Source organism: Prionailurus bengalensis, chromosome B4 (assembly GCF_016509475.1).
Source record: "Prionailurus bengalensis isolate Pbe53 chromosome B4, Fcat_Pben_1.1_paternal_pri, whole genome shotgun sequence".
Classification (NCBI taxonomy): domain Eukaryota; kingdom Metazoa; phylum Chordata; class Mammalia; order Carnivora; family Felidae; genus Prionailurus; species Prionailurus bengalensis.
The window spans coordinates 23,240,706-23,246,705 of NC_057358.1; positions in this window are offsets into that span (position 1 = coordinate 23,240,706).

Sequence of the window (6,000 nt, forward strand, 5' to 3'; positions counted from 1 at the left end):
TAATCCCACCACCTTAATGTAATGATCATTACCACCTTTACTTTTCTGTGTATTTTAAAATAATTTAAAGTATATGTTACATGTAGCAATATTTTTTTACTCCATTTTGTATCATTTTGACCTTATATGTTCCTTTTTGATATTAAAAAAAAAGAAACAGCACTACTTCCAGTCGCTTTTAGTCAATTATAAACCTTTTTGCTCCAGAATATCTCAAAACCACGGAAATTAAATAATAATAAATGTAGTGGAATTAGTTTGAAATATCATCAGTTATGTTTTCATATCAATAGAATTGTGTGAAAGCCTATTTATGTTCTAATTAAAATAATTTTTTTTTATTAAAAAAATTTTTTTTCAACGTTTATTTATTTTTTGGGGGGACAGAGAGAGACAGAGCATGAACGGGGGAGGGGCAGAGAGAGAGGGAGACACAGAATCGGAAACGGGCTCCAGGCTCTGAGCCATCAGCCCAGAGCCCAATGCAGGGCTTGAACTCACGGACCGTGAGATCGCGACCTGGCTGAAGTCGGACGCTTAACTGACTGTGCCACCCAGGCGCCCCTAAAATAAATTTTTAAGTTGTTCAATTTCTAATTAAAATCAGTTATCATTCATACATTTTCCCATCCTTGTTCCTCCGTATGTAACATCTTTTTGCCTGTATACAATATTTTTTTACAATGGCTGCATTGGTTTTTAGGGTCTTCAATCCTTTACTTCCATGGTGTCTAACCTGCTGTTAATAACATCTAATATACTTTTAATTTCAGATGTTATATTTTGGGGTTCCATTTGATCCTTTTCCATACTTCCCATTTTTCTCCTAAAAGTCCCCATCTCTATTTGCATTATGATTATATTTTTCAGTAAATTTTAAGACATATTTATCAGAGTTATTTTAAAGTCTTTGCTAATTTCAACATCTGGGTCATCTGTGGGACTGTTTGTATTGGTTGATATTTCTCTTAATTATGGGTCACATTTTCCTATTTCTTCTCATGTCTACTAAGTGTTTATTACACACCAGATATATTGGATAAGTTACTGTAAAGATCCTGAATTCTATTATCTTCCTTTGAAGAATGTCAAGTTTTTTTTTGTAGCAGGCAGGTAAATTGCTTGCCAGTCATCTTGAACTTGTAGAAGTTTGGTTCTAGGCTTTATTAGTGTAGGTCTATTTTAGTTTTTTCTCCGAGTTCCAAGGCAAATCCTTTCGAACTGGGATTTGAATTTCACGTTGACAGTGTGGCTCTTCTGGCTTTTCATTGAAATGTTCTGAGTGTTTTTCAAGCTCCTTTAACATTTCTGATCTTTAATCCCCTTTGTCTTCTCTGTAGCAGACAGCTGCGAAAATCTCTGCTCTTTGCAGTGTCCAGCCACTGTTTTTCCTCAGGCATCCTTGGAGTCATGCCTTGCACATGCTCTATTCCGGGGTCAACCAAGTATTTAAAGGTAGGGTATGCTTAGATTTGAGGGCTTATCTCTGTCATAGGTTCCCCTTTTACCTGGAATCTGCTTCCCCCATTTCTAACCACTCTAGTAGCTCCTAATTCCATCTCTGACTTCTTAGGCTAACAAAATGGCTACTTCTTGATTGAGTTGTGTCCATTCATGCCTTACAGTCTGAAGAATGCTCTCAGGGAAAAGTCGAATAAATATGGATTATAGACAGTACAGTTCTCTTATTTCGAGAATTTAATCCCCTCGAGTTTATGCCTATTTGCTCTTCATTGCCTTTAAATGGCTGTTGTATTTGTATGTTACCTAAATTTATAATTCATATTCCTAGGTGAGGTGGTCTGATATTAGCCACTTAGCCATATCAGAAGCTAGTGGAAATAGTAGCGTGAGACTAGGACCTATTGGTTTCCTCCAGTGTATTTTTACTACATGACTCATCTTGCCCTGGAGCTTTCCTTTCTTTATTTTTTTTTTTAAGTTTATTTATTTTTTAGTAATCTCCACACCCAGCGTGGGGCTCGAACCCATAACCCCAAGACTAAGAGTCTCATGCTCCTCTGACTGAGCTAGCCAGCACCTCTGGAGCATTTCTTTTGAGAGCTAGATTTCTATTCCTTCTCATTTTGTGGGAAAATAAGATGAGAATAAGAACATAATGATGTTGAAAATATAAGTTGTAATAGTGAGGAAAATGAGTTTCATTTCAGCTTTAAATATTTCTAAAATATAGTATATTAGCATAAAAAGTATAAACATATCACAAATAGAACTCTTATCAATGAAAATGATTTTATAAATCAAACATTATTTCCAGAAATTGTTTAAATCAGTCTTTGGTTTGCTTTAGCATTGATTAAAGCCTTGGTCATTTTCTTAGTACTTTTTTTGTGTGAGCATCTAAAGGATTGGAGGAAAAAACTAAGAGGATGTGGAGGCAATGCTCAATAAATTTTATGTAAGAGATTTTTGTTAATTATTATAACTCAATCTGGCTATTTTCTCTTCCACAGGGAAATGGAATATCTCCTGATGGAACAATCAAAATGATCCTAAAGGCCATGTCTTTGCAAAGCCAAAATGATCCGCAAAAAACTTAAGCATATTGTCTCAAGTCCAGAATCAATCTCTCTGAAAAAAAAGAGGAATTCGTGATCAGTAGTGTCTATGAGCTTTTGATGAGAGCATTCTACCAATCATTAGAACTATCACCTTTATTTTTATGTGGGTGGTAAGCTCTAATTCCATAATTTAAATGTTTTCTTATATCTTGCAAACTTTGTAATATGTTAGAGGGGAAAAACTTTTCCCCTATGCTTAATAGAGACAGTTCTGAGGCTAAGCCACCTGCAGGCAGGTCCTGGACTCATCACCACCTTTAAGACTCTGGGAAAGGAGGGGCACCTGGATGGCTTGGTCAGTTAAGCATCTGACTTTGACTTAGGTCATGATCTCATGGTTTGTGGGTTTGAGCCCTGCGTTGGGCACTGGAGGCTGCTTTGGATTCTGTGTTTCTCTCTCTCTCTGCCCTTCCCCTGCTCATGCTCTGTCTCTCTCTCTCAAAAAAAGGAAACATTAAGAACTTTTAAATTAAAAAAAGACCATGGGAAAGTTACTATTTCTACCTTCTATAACCTATGGATAAAAATACCTGCCTTATTGGGCTGTGAGGATGAAATGAGAGTTCATGTAAAGCACTACAATCCTTTACTTCCATAGGATGAACCTAAAGTAATTTTTTTCCATAAAATACAGAAATCTCGCTATAACTTTCCTTAAACAGATGGACTTTTTACCAGACTCTGCTCTGTTGTATTCTAGCCAAAAGTGCCCCCAGGCCTTTGTTAAGTGGTTACAGTATTTAAAGGTAAGTTCTATATGTTGGTTTCAATCTCCTAGAAATACACAATGTCTAAGTGGAGCTATTTTATTTTGATGGAAAAAAATGAGAATTTGTCATTTGCAAGCTAATTTGAGGTTTGGGCCAAACTAGTAGACTCACTTTGCTTTTCACCAAATAAAATTAGTTTTTGGCAACAAGGTTTAAGGTAATTGACTCTGAAGCTGCTGGCACTTTAAGTATTGTCTGCCCAAATTTTTATAGTTCGGAGAGCAGAAAAACCCAGTTTTTCCTTTTATGAATTTAATCCAATGTAAACACAAACTTTCAAGGTTTGTTCAGGGATGCTAATTACTTTCTTCTTCAATTTTTCCACGATGAAGCTATTCTTGGCTGTCAGCAAGAAGGATTAAACCTCAGGAGCATGTGAGGCCACTGGAAAATGTTCCATTGTCTTTCAGTCTTTCTGGGTCACTCAGTATTTGATTATCCAGACTAATTGTAGGAAGGGAAAGCATGAATAATTAAATTGTACAGACAAGCTCTTGTACCTTATTTTGGCTGAAGACTTCATCCTTATTCTCAAACTATTTTCCAGAAGAGCTAACAAGTAAAGTAAAATGGTTTGTTTCCTGTCTTTGCTCCATTTCCTCTGTCCTTGCAAAGAAGTATTGACAAATGACAAAATGTCTCCCTCCTAAGTACTCCACTTCCTCTACCATAAAAGAGTGGTATCAACAAAGAGGAAACAAGCAGAGATGGAGGTAATAATTCCCTGAAAAGGTAGACTTGCCTATTCTAGAACTTTCTGGTTATAAAAAGATGGACAGAACTTGAGGCTGAATTTGGCTCCTGGCTTTTCCTTTTCTTGATCATCTTCCAATGATCTTAAAAAGCTATTTTCCTCTTTCTTTCCTTCACAGGCTTTTCTGGCACCTCCGAAGTAACAATGGAAATAAACATTTAACAGATGGTCCCAGCAGGTTCTCGGACACACACACACACACACACACACACAGTACAACAGAAAGGCATACAGAATGGAGTCGATTAGATCTTATTTTATGTTATTTCCCACCGAATAATTTCTGGTCACAATTTGTTTGTTTGCTTCTGCCTTTATTTCTGTGGCCTCTTTCATCCAGTTTCTGGAGTTTTCTGGAATATTCTTCAAGGTCAGACCTGGCAAGCCTCCATTATCCCCACCTCTACACCACATCATACTGTTAGCGTAAATGGCTTTGTCACACCTCCTCTGCAGAAGTTCTCGGGGAAAAAATGAGGAAGGTTTCTCACATGCGCATCTGGTTCTCTCATGAAACCAGCGATCACAGGGTGGAGATAAGCTGAGAAATATGAGCAAGAAGAGGAAGAAAGGAAAGAGTTGAGGGAATACACTAAGGGCTGTTTTTTAATAAGTGGGAAAATGAGCAAAACTTAGGGTAAACAAGTCAGCCTCAGGTTGTAGGGAAGCCCCAGAGGTATATTAAATGACCAAAATTGAGAGCCTAACTTGTCCACATGGCCTGGGGATGACATATGGGTTCAAGGCCAGGATGTTCACAAACATAAATAGGGCACATAGTCTTATTATAAAAAGCAAGGCCAACTTCTGAATCTGAGCATTCCAAGGCAAGAAAGGACAAGCAATGGGTCACCAGGATAAGGCCTGCATGAGGAAGAACAATCAGGCAGAAGGAAAACCACACCCAGGCCCCAGTCAGGGAATTCACAGCAAGCAGCAGATGCTGATGAGAAGCAGAATCCCATACAGGCCCTGCCCAGATCAGCAGCATGAGTCCCATACAGGCCCTGGCCCAGATCAGCAGCATAACCAAATGAGATCCGGGAGCAAAGTCTGAGAAGGCTGTTCTCAGCCCTGCTTTTATAACTCATCAAAGGGTGTGAGCAGGTCAGAGTTGTGTGACATGCTGGGGACCTATGAGAGGCAAGGGGTTCTCACAAAGCCATTCTCAGGCACTGGACTGCCTGTGGTCTTGGTGGCCCCTGTGATTTGGGTAAGGGTAAAACTTCAAGCTGTTATCTTAAAAGCAAATATATATTGACATGGAAATATCCAGTGTTATATAAGAAAGGGAGGAAATGGAAATGAGTATAGGAAGGGAGGAGGAGAGAGAACTCCAGCGCCTTCTAAGAGGTCATATATTGAGAAAGGAAATTAAGAAGCCTGGCTTCCCTTGGGACACCTAGGTGGCTCAGCTGATGAAGCCTCCAACTCTTGATTCAGGCTCAGGTCATGATCTCAGGGTCATGAGATCGAACCCCACATCTGGCTGAGCATGGAAGCTGCTTAAGACTCATTCTCTCCTCCCTCTACCCTCTGTCCCTTACCCCCTCACCTCCTCTCCCCAGATCATGCGTGCACGCTCTCTCTCTCTCTCTCAAATTAAAAAATAAAAAATAAAAAAATAAAAAGAAGCCTGGCTTCCCAAGGTGATGGATACGTTAGGTGAAATTATCATGATGATCATTTTGTGATACGTACCATATGGCAAGTCGTTATGTTACACACCTGAAACTTTAACAGTGTTAAGTGTCAACTACAGCTCAGTAAAGTTGGGGGAAAAAAAAGGGAGAGAAGGCCAGCTTTGGAGTCACAATAACTATATCGAGGTCCTGTCTCTACCATTTGCTAGCTGAGTAACAAGGTCAAGTTGTTGAACGTCTTTACGTCCTAC